Source organism: Pteronotus mesoamericanus, unplaced genomic scaffold (genome assembly GCF_021234165.1).
Source record: "Pteronotus mesoamericanus isolate MK-2021 breed Mesoamerican mustached bat unplaced genomic scaffold, CSHL_Meso_final contig_24, whole genome shotgun sequence".
NCBI lineage: Eukaryota > Metazoa > Chordata > Mammalia > Chiroptera > Mormoopidae > Pteronotus > Pteronotus mesoamericanus.
Genome location: NW_026555100.1, coordinates 28812825 through 28826509, shown reverse-complemented (window position 1 = coordinate 28826509; position 13685 = coordinate 28812825). Strand labels below are relative to the sequence as shown.

The 13685-nt window shown below is 45.5% G+C and overlaps 1 pseudogene; it reads right to left on the bottom strand.

The window, feature by feature from the left end:
• Positions 1-546: 546 nt before the first annotated feature.
• Positions 547-4116, bottom strand: LOC129069761 (translationally-controlled tumor protein-like; annotated as a pseudogene).
• Positions 4117-13685: the final 9569 nt, after the last annotated feature.

Here is a 13685-nt window from a genome sequence, read left to right as displayed (position 1 = left end):
CCATAAGCATGAAAATCTCTAAGACAGTGAGGCAACATTGGGTATATAAGACATTTTGAACAAAGAAAGTGGGAGGATGAGGTATTAGATTTCAAAAGTGAGAACGGGCGATTTATAGGTAGTTAAGGAAGAGGTAGCACACAAGGCAGGCAAATCTTTGCTAGGCAACTAAGAATCAATGGGACACCGACCCCTAGCTACAGACCCTGCCTGAAACCCTTCTATTTACCATACTTAATTCAAATTAGGCTAAGGTGAACATCCTAAAATTTCCTCAGTGGAGTGGCAGGTTTTTCTGTCTGAATGTCTGGGGCTGCAAAGTGGGGAATGGAGGGAGGGGTGAAAAGGTCATTCTGAGTCTGTGTTTGTTTGTTTGTTTAAATGCTTTTTATTTTTTTATAATCTATACATGTTTTTGTTTGTTTGTTTTTTAAAAGCAATGCCTCCACTCCAAATAATCAAGGTCAAAAGAAATGAAGAGCTCAAGATAGCATAAGTCCCATTTGTCCTAGTCCTCCTGGTATGTGGCTGAAAAGGAGCAGGCAGTTATGATGAAGGCGATCGGTCGGAACTGCCAGAAGGGTAACATTTGTCCATTTCTAAACCATGCTTGAAGAGAGTCATACGTGGGGTCGCACCGTCCTCACGGCTGTCCAGCAGAGTAACCATGCCATCTGCATGCATGTTTTCACCAATACAGAGCTGGTGGGTTTTGAAATTAGCAAGAATATGCTCAATGTGTTCTGCAGCCCCTATCATAAAAGGCTTTACTTACTCTGGTTTGTTCTTCAAGTTTCCCTTTGGTTGATTTCATGTAATCTTGGACGTACCCCTGGTAGGCTTCTTTGTAAAACTGGTTTTCGGCAAATGATGGTTCATGACTATATGAACACGAGCGCTTACTGTGCTTTAGGCACCTTTGCCCTCAAGGCCTTCCGCAGAGGCACTTCCACCAATAATCAAGTCATCGATGTTACCCTCTGTCCTACTGACTGTCCTTCCGCTCTACACCCAGACACAGCCCATCTGCAATCTCCCAGATCTTGCGGACGTAGAAAAACATCTCCTCAGGGCTGATGAGCTCGCTGTAGAAGACGATTGGTAGGAGACGATGATGGTGGCTGGAAGGAGACGTGGGGCCACTGGAGCTGTGCCGGGTGGTGGCCTGGGGAGGGGGGTCAGGCCAATAAAACTTTTGTTTCTTAGTAAATGGCTTCCACTCAATATGCCAAAAGGCAAAACTTTTGGTCCCCCTCAGAACACAACCAAAGATGTCTTAAGACATCTTAAGATGTCGGTTATCTTCAGATTGATCTATAGCTTCAACACAGTCCCAATCAAAATCCCAGTATACTCTCAGAAATTGAAAAGTTAATCGTAAAAGACACATATCGAAATGCCAAGGCCCTAAAATAGCCAAAATAACTTTGAAAAATAAAAACAAGATTGGAAAACTACACTACCAGATTTGAAGACATTATTAAACTACACCTATTAAGACAATGTGCTATTGGTGCAAAAACAGACAAATAGATTAATGGAACAGAAGAGATAATCCAGAAATAAATCCACACATATATGGACTACAGATTTTTAACAAAGGTGCAAAGGCAATTCAGGGGAGAATAAGGAAATTTGGCCCATATCTCATACCACTTACAGATATTAACTAAATGTAGAACTTAACACTATAAAAATTCTAGAAGAAAATATAAAGAACACCTTGTAAGTAAGTGTTAAACAAAATTTTCATAGAAATGACACCAAAAACATGACCCATTCAATAAAAATTAAAGAAAAAATTTATAAACTAGATGTCAATAAAATTAAACCTTCTGTGAAAGATACTGTTAAGAGAAATAAAAGACAAAGCACACAAAAGGAGAAAATATTTGCAAGTCACATATAAGTGACTTGGACCCAGGATGTATAAAGAACTTACAAAACTCACTAAAAAAATTTAAAAATGTCCCCTCCTCCACCCAAAAATAGGGAAAAATATATACGCAGCAAACACATAAAAACATAGTCAACATGATTTGTCATTAGGGAAAGACAAATTAAAACCACAAAGAGAGACCACTGCACATCTATTAGAATGTCTAAAATCAAGAAAAGGGGCCGTAACAAAATACTGGAGAGGATGTGGAACAAGTGGAATTCTCATATACTTGCTGGTGGGGATGTAAAATGGAGCAGCGCTTTCGAAGTTTGGGGTGTTTTTTTTAAGTTAAGCATATGTTCACTATATTAATATAGGAGAAGGGCATGAGAACTATACAAATCAACTAAAGACATACAAAGGTAAGTCAGTGGTCTGCTTCGTGCTGCCGGACATGGAGCTCCGCTGACCGGAGAGGCAAGCTGGCCACGAAAAGCCTCCAGACACAGACAAACCCTGAGAAGACTGATGAATAGCTCCTTACCAATACCTTATCATTTACCCATATCATAAAGGGAAAACACAAGGCCTCAAAATATCCCTTATAAAGGTTAAAGTTACTCCTAACATTTTTTCCACTCTTTATTTCCCCATGCCAGCAATTTTCCACAGAAACTACAGACAGAAGCTCAGCCTTTAGAGATTGTCTCTCTCCCTTCTCTTGTGAGGGGGTCTGCTACTCTGTGGAGTGGCTGCTTGCTTGTCCCCTGTGCTCAATAAAACCTGCTTTTCCACTTTAACCTCTTGTCTGGATCCAATCTTAAACTTTTTCCTGCTAGAAACCACGAAACCTGTTGGCTTGGGGCTTGACTCCTCCCTAGGGACTCACCCCTCCAGCATCAATAGACCTGGCCCTTCCACTACTATGCACTGAAGGAGAGCAAAAGTTTTGCCTTTTAAGATACTGATTTTAAGCTGGTTTCTAAGAAACAGACTCAGAAAGAAACTTTGTCCCTCTCCCTGACTGCTTCCTGCCCAGGTGATTCAAATAGAAAAACAAGCTTCAGGGAAGATAAGTTAGGATGTCCCCCTTAGCCTAATTTGCATTAAGTATCCTAAACAAGAGGGCTTCAGACTGGGGCCTATTAGCTTAATATCCCCCTGTATCCCATTGTTTCCCCCTCCTCCTCAGCCTGTAAATCTCCCATTCTCACTTCTGAAATCTCATATCCTGTCCCGCTCCCCCACTTTCTCCTTTGTCCAAAATGTCTCATATATCCAACGTTGCCTCACTGTCTTTGGAATTTTCAAGCTTATGCTCCCCATGTGCATGTATTAAAATTTTGATTTTTCTCTTGTTAATCTGTCTCTGTTAATTGGATTATCAACCCAGCTACAAGAATTTAAAAAGTGAGAGGAAGGGTATTAATATTTTTAGAATCTACATCATTTACCCAAGATAAATGAAAGCATATATCCATACAAAGAACGAATGTTCATAGCATTTTTATTTGCAATGGCCAAAAGCTGGAACCTAATTGTCCATCAACAGGTGACTAGGTAAACAAATGGTGGTTTATCGATATAATAGATCACTACTCAGCAATTAAAAGCAACTAGTTATCACGTAATAGCATGATTGATCTCAAAATAATCATCAGACTGAGGGAAGCCAACAACAAAAAGAGTATACTCTATGGTTCCTTTATAAAAAATTCTAGACAAAGCAAACTAACCTATGATGACAGACAGGTGACTTCCTGGGGACAGAGGAGGAGGAAGAAACTGCAAAGGGTACAAGGGAACTTCTGTGGGTGATAGATCCTATCCTACCCTTGATTGTGGTGATGGTTTCATGGGGGCATACAAATGTCAAATTTTAAGAAACCGTCTATTTTAAATACGTGCCATTTATTGTATGTGCATTATTCTTAAAGCTGTCAGAAAGTCAATATATACAGAATAAATTTTCAAAATCAGCCCAGAATCAGCATTTCCCTTCAGCATTTTTTGCAGCACTGTTTTCTGGTCACTCCCCCTCCCTGCTGCGGAGAGACCGCGATCGGGGCTGGAAAAGCTGCGGTCGGCAGGAAAGCAGGCTCCACCCCAAACCCCATCTCTCCCTGGGCCCAGTGCAGGCTCCTGCGCCTGTTCAGCTTCCTCCTCCGCGGGCTGCCAGCAGATTCACTGGGAAGGAGCCGCTGGCTCTCCACCTCTACCTTTGGCCCTGCCATTCTGCCCTTCTCGGTGTGTGGCTCAAACAGCTCTCCCCAGCTTATCCGCTGTCCTCAAGCAACAGCTGGAGTGTGTGCAGTGGGGACACCCCACCCCTTCTAGTCCAGGCTCTTCTCTCACCTTTCTACCTGAGGTGGTGAAAGGACCCTCTCTGATCCCTCAAGGCTTCAACCCAGCCCCCTTGGTCAGTCACTGCTGGGCAAGTCCCCTAATGTCAATGAGAAGAGATTGGAACAGTTTGGTTCGGCTTAACGCTTCTGTTTGCACTGCAGAGTTTGTCACACATGCTAATGAATAATCAGGATGCCCCGCGGGAGCAGACGCAGGAGCAGAGAAGGGGTGGGGGTGGCCTCTAATGAATCCTTCCTGGCTCCCAGGCTGATAAGATGCAGACAAACAGATGACAGGGGTCTGGCTCCCGGACTTAGGCCGGTTCACCTCCCCGAATGGCTAAGCTCCCAGGCCTGTGCACTTGTGGGGCCATCGTAGGCTGCGGTAAGACAGGGAAGGAGGTTGGCCACTGGGTGGGCGCGGCCACTGGGTGGGTGTGGCGACTGGCGGAGCCCAGCTCCTGCCCACTCTCCCCACCAGGCCCAACTTCGGGCTCCCCTCCGTCCGGACTGAGGGGCAGCTGAACAACCTACCTGAGGGTCGCGGCAACCAATGCAACCCTCTTCTCCCTCCTTGGTTCTCCGCGACTTTTTTTCCTTTTTGCAAGACTAGTTCCTATGTATTGTAGGGCATTCTGAAAATAAGGAAACAGAGGAAAATTAAACATGTGACCCCATCATTCAGAGACAACCATTTTCATTTTGCTTTCATTTCTTCCTTACCTTTCTAATTCATTATTGTAGGTACTAAAAACAACAACAAAAACAAAAAACCTTTCCTCCCACCTTCTAAGTTCTTCTGGCTGGGCCCATAATCAAATTAACAGACACATTCATGGGAGAAAATCGAATTTTAATATATGCCTGCAGGCAATTACATTAGCATGAAAATACTAAAGACAGAAGACAACATTAGATATATAAGACATTTTGGACAAAGGAGAAAGTTGGGGGAAGGGGACAGGATATGAGATTTCAGAAGTGAGAATGGGCGATTTGCAGGTAGTTGAAGAAGAGGGAACACCCGGGGCAGGTATTGCTCAGCAACTCAGAAGCAGTGGGACACCGCGGGCAGCCAGTTGACAGGCCCCTGCCAGAAGCCCTGCAATTCACCACTCTACTCGGATTAGGCTAAGGCATCACCCTAAGAGGCCCTTCCTGGAATAGGGTTTTCTCTCTTGAGTTTCTTAGGCAGGAAGGGGAAGCATCAAGCATTCTAAGTCTTTTGTTTCTTAATAAACAGCTTAAAGTCAATATCCCAAAGAGCTTCAGGATGGTAAAATTTGTTTCCCTTCAATATGTTTTTAAAAGCTAAAATAGTATCATCATCATCATCATCATCATCATGTTTATTGAACAAGTGCTTACTATTGGGCGGATCCAGAGAGTGAGTCCAAGATGTGCCTGCCTGGTACTAGCCTATGCTAAACACTTCATATGGATTGTCTCACTTCCTTTTCACAATAACTCTAAGTGATGATGTAACTATTATCCTCATCAACAGAGTAACTGAGGCTTTAAAAAGTTAAGTAGCCTGTCCGATGTCATCCAGCATTGAGACAGTGGGCTGGGATTGCAACCCGGAAGATGTGCTTCCAGAACCAGCACTCTCACTGCTTTGAAACTAAATATCCTGTAAATATCTTTCTGAGTTTTTAGCTTGCAGTGTCATTTTTAATTATTATAGTGATTAAAGTACTCCATTGTTCAGAAGTACCATAATTTCCTCAATCCCCTATCAGTGGACGTTACGTTGTTTTCAGTAAGTCATTGCATTCTCCAATGAGCATGTTCATAGTTAAATGTTGGCTCAAAAACTAAAATTAAAATTCTTGGGTTCAAAGCATATGTATTATTTTAAGGCTTTCGATACATGTGCCCAAGATTGTCCTCCAAAAATAATGGACCAAATTATTCTATCTACATCCTCATCCACACCAGACTACAAAATAGTCTTCATCCAAGTAATTAGATGCAGCTTAAGTTCTGCCACGTGAATAATAAAGTTTAGATTAATTAGAGGCTCGGATTAGCCCAATCTTTTCCATCAGAAACTCCATCCCCGCCCCCCACTAACAGAAGACCCAGAACCTGACATTGGGCAAACAGGAGCCTGGGCCAGAGGGTGCAGGACCAAATTCGGACGGACTGAATCAGCTCAGTATCCTCAAGTTCTCTGAAATGCCTTGTTTCAACCATTGTTACCGAGCAGTCACTGACAACTACCAAGGGAGAGAACAGTGTGTGGAAGGTCTGAGTTCTGTCACGGCTGGGGAAACAGTCCCCTTACCCTTTTTAGTTTTTCCAGCTGGTCAAATAATTCAAACAGCGTACGGCAGGGTGCGTTAACGAAGAAAATCAAAAGTGTAATATGTGCTCATAGGGCATTCACATAAGCATAAAAATTCCAAAGACAGTGAGGCAACATTGAGTATATAAGACGTTGGGGGGGGGGGGAAGAAGAAAGGAGGGGTGGGGTATTAGATTTCACAAGTGAGAGCGGGCAATTTACAGGTAGTTGAGGAAGAGCAGAACACACAGGCAAGGGAATCCTTGCTAGGGGGTGGGGGGTGGAATCCAGCCTGATGCTTGGAGCCCTCCTGACGGCTGCTAGGGTGTAAAGTCTTAAGGTGATTAAGCCAAGGCTCCCTTCCTAAAGCAGTTTTTTTTCCCCTATCTGAATCTCTTTTTTAAAAAAAGAAGAAGTAAAAAAACTTTTCCTGTGTTTGTTGGGCTTTAATTCATTTCAGTTCGAAATAATCTGCATGCCAGGGTGGGACATCGCAGGACACTGGCCCCCGACCCTTGCTGCCCATTGGCTGCTGAGTCCAGGTGGCAGCAGGTTGGAGCAGGGAGAGGCCAGAGACCAGGGTGTCAGGACACACCGGTTCTCGTCCTGGCCCTGGTAATGTTATAAGCCCCAGCAAGACACGCCAAGCCTCATTCCCTTCACCTGCTAATGCCAAGGGTGGACCTGGAGTTTCCACCCACTCCAATCTCTTATGTCCCAGAAGAAGACAGCAGTAAATACCAGCTAACACTATGCTCCTACTCAATACCATGCACAAACTAAGCACTTGGCTGATGTGTTCCCATTTAATTCCCACCAAATCTTTACAATATGTTTTGTGGTACTACTTTTTCCCTTGTTTGACAGATGAGAAAACTGAGGCACAGGAAGCTTAAATCGTTTGCCTGAGGTTGGCCTGGGAGCACAAGGCAGAGCTGAAATTCGAACCCAGGGCAACCTGACTCACGTCTCGGTGGCCTGCACTTCGGCATGCTGGACTGTGGGCACTCACCCCATCAGAAAACAGGCTCTCTGGGGGAAGGGCTGTGTCTGCACTGTCCCTCACTCTGTCCCCAGCTCCAAGCCCAATTCCACAGTAGGCAGTAAAGATTTGTGACTGTATTAGTTACCTCTAGCTGCACAACCAATTACTAAAAACTTAGTGACTTGAAAAAGCTGCCATGTATCATTCCAGAGTTCTATGGGTAAGAAGTCCAGCCACAGTGAAGGCACCAAAGTTTTGTCACCTGAAAGCTACCTTTTTGGAATATGGATTTTAAGCTGCTTATTAAGTAACGAGATTCAGAGGGAGCCTTTGACTCTCCCTCTTTGACAGCCCAAGAGATTCCGACAGGGAGACCTGCTTGAAAAAGAGAATCGCAGGATGTGGCCACAGCATAAAGCTGGGTGAATAGAGGGCTTCGGGCAGGGGACTGTTGGCCAGGTACCCCATGTCCCATGGCTTCTGAGTCGCCTAGCAAGAGTTTGCCAGCCATGTGTGCTCCCCTCTTCCTCACTACCTGTGACTCACCCGTTCTCACTTCCTTTGTCCAAAATGTCCTATATGCCCAACGTTGCCTCAGTTCTTGGAATTTTCATGCCGAAGTGAATTCCCCATGCACACGTATTAAAAACTAAATTTTTTCCTGTTAATCTGTCTCTGTTAATTGGATTCTTAGCCCAGCTAGAAAAACGTAGAGGGTGGGAGAAAAGCACTCATTTTCTTAAGCCCCCGCCGCTGCCTCGCTGGGCTCTCTGCTCAGAATCACACAAGGCCACACTCGAGGTGTCAGCTGGGCTGTGCGTGCATCTGGAGCTCAGGATCCTTTCAGAATCACTCAGATTAGTGACAGACTCAGTGTCCTGCTGGAGTATGACTGAGGTCCCCACTTTCTTCCTATCAACCAGAGACCTCTGTCAGCTCCCAAAGGCTTCCCTCAAGTCCTTGCCGCGCAGCCCCCTCCATATATGTCCTCTCACACTGTCACATTTCAAACCTCTTACTTCCGGAAGGGGCCATTAGGCCAGGGCCCCCAGGATAATCTCCGTTTTAATTAACTCAGAGTCAACCACTTAGGGACCTCAATGACACCTGCAAAATCCCTTCTGTCATATAATGTAATATAACCGCAAGAGTGATGGGCCATCATTGCCACAAGTCCCTGTCCCATTTGAGGGGTAGGGAGATGTGTACAAGAGTAGGGATCCTAGGGCTATTTTAGAACTCTGTTTGCAACAGTGACTGTGTGAATGAGTGAATAAATGCTTAATGAATGAATGAATGCATGCGTGAATAAAAGCATAATGAATGAAGTGCTCATCTGTGCTGATGGAAGTGGGGAGGGTGGGCGAAACGTGCCCTCACTTTGGGATACACCTTAGAAATCTTTGACAGATCCCAGGCTCACTTCACCCTTTAAGGAGCAGGGACCATGACAGCTACCCTTTCTGTCCGGTGTCTGAGGCAGGACAAACTTATGCTGAAGTTGAATGTATGGTCTGTTCTCTGAAGCCTGGAGCGGGGATAAGTACTAATAATCCAAACAGCAGTGAAGACAAAAAGCCCTGCTTTCTCATTGGGGCAGCAAACTTTCATTCCAAATCCCATTTTCCCTTTGCTTCCCTTCTCTCCCCTCGTGGGTATTTACACTGCCCCCTCTTGGCAGTCCTCTCACAGACCCCACTCTGCCTGCTCGGAGAGCGCACCCTGGGAAAGCCCAGTACGGTCGCCTCAGGGGTCAGAGGCTCTATCCAGGAAGCCGCCACCACACTGAGCTGGGCCCATGAAGAAAGGCATGGACTTCAGCCCCAATTACCCTGGGTTTCATCTTTCTAGCCCATAAAATCACCCTAACTCATGACCACATGACTCTTGAGTATCCCATGGGCCCCAAGAGTTGGGCAGGAGTCCCGGGGCGGGGAGCTAAGGCCACCTCCATGCTCGGTTGCCTCTCAGCCTGAAGTGATGAACTCTAAGTCCTCCACAAGCTGGCGGTGACCATCCCAGTATATATATAACTCAGGGTATGTATGACTCAGGGCACTTTTTTCATCAGAGGAAAGAAGCAGATGGCCTTCCTGGCCTGCAACTGGTGACCTCACTCCACTTTAAACATGCTAGCATCTCGGCATAGGACTTCCACCCCTTTCTGAGATGCCTTTTGGCTGAAATGTGTACCCACTCATTCAACAATGTTTTTTGAAGATCGATAATGAACCAGGCACTTTGTTCTAGGTGCCAAGGGTGCAGTGATATATGTATCCTTATCTTCAAGGGTCTTACATTCAGTGAGGAATGTAGACTGTACACAAGATAAATAAGTTAATTATTCATCATATTAGATGGTAATAAAGTGCTCTGGAGAAAAACAAGCCAGGAAGGGGGGGTGGGGTGGGGGGCTCAGGGAGAAAGGAAACAATTTTAGATAGGGTAGGCGAGAAGCCCCCCCCCCCCCCGCGAAGGTGAAGGACGAGCCAAATTGAGACGTAACTGTGATGAAAGAGGGGTCAGCTGGGTGTCTGAGTAGCTGCAAGTGCAAAAGCCGTGAGGCGGTCACATAGCGTGTGCATTTGCTGATCAGTAAGGGGGCCACACGCAGCCAGAGCAGAGGGAAAGAAATAGGAGGTAGGTAAGGGCAGAGAGGTAAGGCAGGCAGGGGCTTAGAATCATTCTGGCCACTGTGCGGAGATCAGGCTGTGGGGGTGCGTAAGGTGGGCTGCCTCACTGGGCCAGAAACATCACGTCAGGCCCAGGGGATCTTGGATCCTGAAATCCTGGCCCTCAGCAAACATTTCTTAAGTAAGTGAATTGAATGCCTGAGACTCAGGCCAGCTGAGTGTCTGTGGAAAGCATACGGCAGGAAGGGGACAAGGGGACATGGTTATCAGGTCATCAGGGAGTTGGGACTATGGCTAATAGACCAGCCGGGTAGAAGGAAGAGCAGGTGGGATCAAGAATTGAGGGGCCAGCAAGCTAGTGAAGCCCAGGTCAGCAGCCTGTCCTTCGGCAGACGGTGTTTGCCCTCTGCCCAAGCCCTGTGTTTTTTCCACTCAACAAATCCTTATTGAGCTCCTACTGTGTGGCAGGTGCCTTGAACACAAAGTAGTAAACAACACAATCAAGAGCCTGCCACTTAGTGGGGAAGATAGTCAAGCAATTATATAAATAAGAAATAAAATAATTATGCATTATAGTAAGGGCTGTGAAGGATAGTGTTAATATAAAATAACTGGAAAGGTTGTCTAAGGAGATGATAGTTCATGTGAACCTGACCAAAGATTCAACCACCGAAAGCGTGGCAGGGAGCAGAGTATTTCAGGCAGAGGAGACAGCATGTGCAAAGGCCTTGAGGAGGGGAAATCCACCATGGGCCTAAGAACCAAAGGGAAAACCCTACGGATTAGAAAGTTAATCAGAGACCTTGGGCACTCCTGGTTAGGTGGTCCAGGGCTGTGAAGGAAGGACCGGGACCGCCACTGCCAGGCTGCCGGGAGTGGCAGCTGCAGGTGGGCGCCGAGCTCGGGGGATGCGCACTCCCCTGAGAGACTCCCAGAAAAGCCTGTCAGCACCAGTAGTTCCTGGGCGCACTCTTAACTTCAAAGGACACCAACAACCATTGTTAAGTGGTCCGAGCATTTTAATAAGTTTATACCTGAAAATGTGGTAGGATGGTGTAGGGGCTTGCTTACTCTGTTAGTTCTTTACTCCTTGAGAGTTTCATTTCTGCTTAAATACAGATAGAAAGAAAATAAAAATACTGTTTTCCTTCCAGATAGCTTCCCCAAAACAAAAGAAGTTTATACTCATATATCCATATTTTTAGCTCAATTTTTGGGTTAAAGTAGAAAAGGGAAAAACCCAAATCCATGGAAATGCCAATTAAAAGTTGCTTTGCCATACATTTTTTAAAATTACATAATGCGTCTGTTCAATTCCGGCTAACATGAAAAATGTATAACTAAGTTTATAATATCCTACTCAGGGAAAGATCCTATTTCTTCTCAAAATAATAAGAAAAAGATGACAGAACTCTTCTAGATAATACAAGCAGGAAAACAAGAAAAATAAATCCTCCCTCAGGTAATTCTGAAGTAACATCAGCAGCATCTCCCCGGCTCACAATCCTTGGGTCTTTCCTCTGGGAACCCTGGGAGCCCCGCTCCTAACGTGCCCACCGGGGACACCTGACCCCAGCTGGGCCAACAGAACTCTCACCCAGGAATGTGGGTTTCAACTGACAGTTTATCAGACTTGGTAGTGGGTGAATGGGTAGTGGGTAAATCTACCCAGGAGCTCCCACTCAGCCCTGTCCTGCTATATGCTCAGGGAACTGAGAAAGCTGTCAATTCCACAAACATCTATAAGCTCCTCCTGTGGCTAGATCTGGGATCCAAGGATAATCTGGTAGTACACATGGTCTTGGTCTTTCAGGACGGCCATCTGGAGACGGCTCAGGAGACAGACACGCTCTCAAATCCTCAGTACCATCCTGGGGAAGCTGTGCCAGTAACTGGGAGGAGTGAGTCTAGCACTTCCCACTTGGGCCCCAGTTTCCCCTTCTAGAAAACAAAGAGCCTCTGCCAGTTCTACAGCCTGTGGTTCCTGAAGACAAAAGTAATCTGATTGGAGGTTGGAAGGCAAGTTTAAATCTCCCACCTCTTATGGACTGAATGTGGACGTCCCCCACCCTGCCCCAAATACGTTTGTTGAAGTCTTAACCCCCAAAAGGATTGTATTTGGAGATCAGGCCTGTGAGGGGTGATAAAGGTGAGATAAGACCATAAGAGTGGTGAAAAATCTGCTTCCAGCCAAGGTGGAGGTGTAGGTAGATACACCTTACTTCCTCGCACAACCAAAAGAAGGACAACAACAAATTTAAAAACAAAAAACACACAAAACTGCCAGAAAAATCAAACTGTATGGAAGCCTTACAATGAGGGAGTTAAAGAAGAAACATTCATCCAGACCGACAGGGGGGCGAGGCAGAGAGGGCACGCAGCAAGGCTGTGGCTGGTGGACCAGCCAGGTGAGGCGGCAGCTGGCAAACTGGGCAGTCCCATATTTGCGTGCAGATAAACTGGGAGGAACAGCTGGGAGTGATACAGACCGCGCAACTCAGGATTGCAGTGCAGGAAAAGAAAGCCTCAAAACCTCTGGCTGTAAAAAGCTGTGGAGGTTGCGGTGGCAGGAGAAACTCCCAGCCTCATAGGAGAATCCATTGGAGAGACCCATGAGGTCCTAGAATGTACACAAACCCATGCACCTGAGAATTAGCACTAGACGGGCCCAATTTGCTTGTGGGTAGCAGGGGAGCTGAGTGAAAGCCAACCAAGGGCCAAGAGCTAAGCAAGCGGCACTGTTTCCTCTCAGACCCCTCCCACAGATCCACAGACAGCATCACAACAAAGCGACCTGGGCTGCCCCGCCCTGGCAAATACCTAAGACTCTGCCCCTTCAACGTAAGAGGCATGTTGAGACAAAGAAATGTGGCCCAAATGAAAGAACAGGTCGAAGCTCTAAAAATAGAACTAAGCATCCTGGCTGATGTGGCTCAGTGGATTGAGCACTGGACTGTGAAGCAAAGTTTGATTCCCAGTCAGGACACATACCTGGGTTGAGGGCCAGGTCCTCAGGTGGGCTTGTGAGAAGCAATCATATATTGATGTTTCTTTCCCTCTTTCTCCTTCCTTTCCTTTCTCTCTAAAAATAAATAAATAAAATATTTAAAAAAAATAGAATTAAGTGATGAACAGATAGCCAAGCTATGAGGTGCACAGTTCAAAACACTGGTTATCTGGATGTTCACTGAATTGGTTGAGTATGGTCGCAAAATGTAGGAAAAAGCGAAGGCTATGCAAAGTTAAATAAAGAAAAATATACAGGGAACCAAAAGTAAAGGGAAGGAAGCCAGGACTCAAATCAATGACTGGAAGCAGAAGGAGGAGATAAACATTCAACCAGAACAAAATGAAGAAACAAGAATTCAAAAAAGTGAGGACAGGCTTAGGAACCCCTGGACAACTTTAAACATTCCAACATCTGAAGCATAAGGGTGCCAGAGGAGAAGAGGAAGAGTAAAAAATTGAAAACTTATTTTAAAAAATAGTGAAGGAGAACGTCCCCAACCTGGCAAAGGAAACAGACTTCCAGGAGATTCAGGGAGCTCAG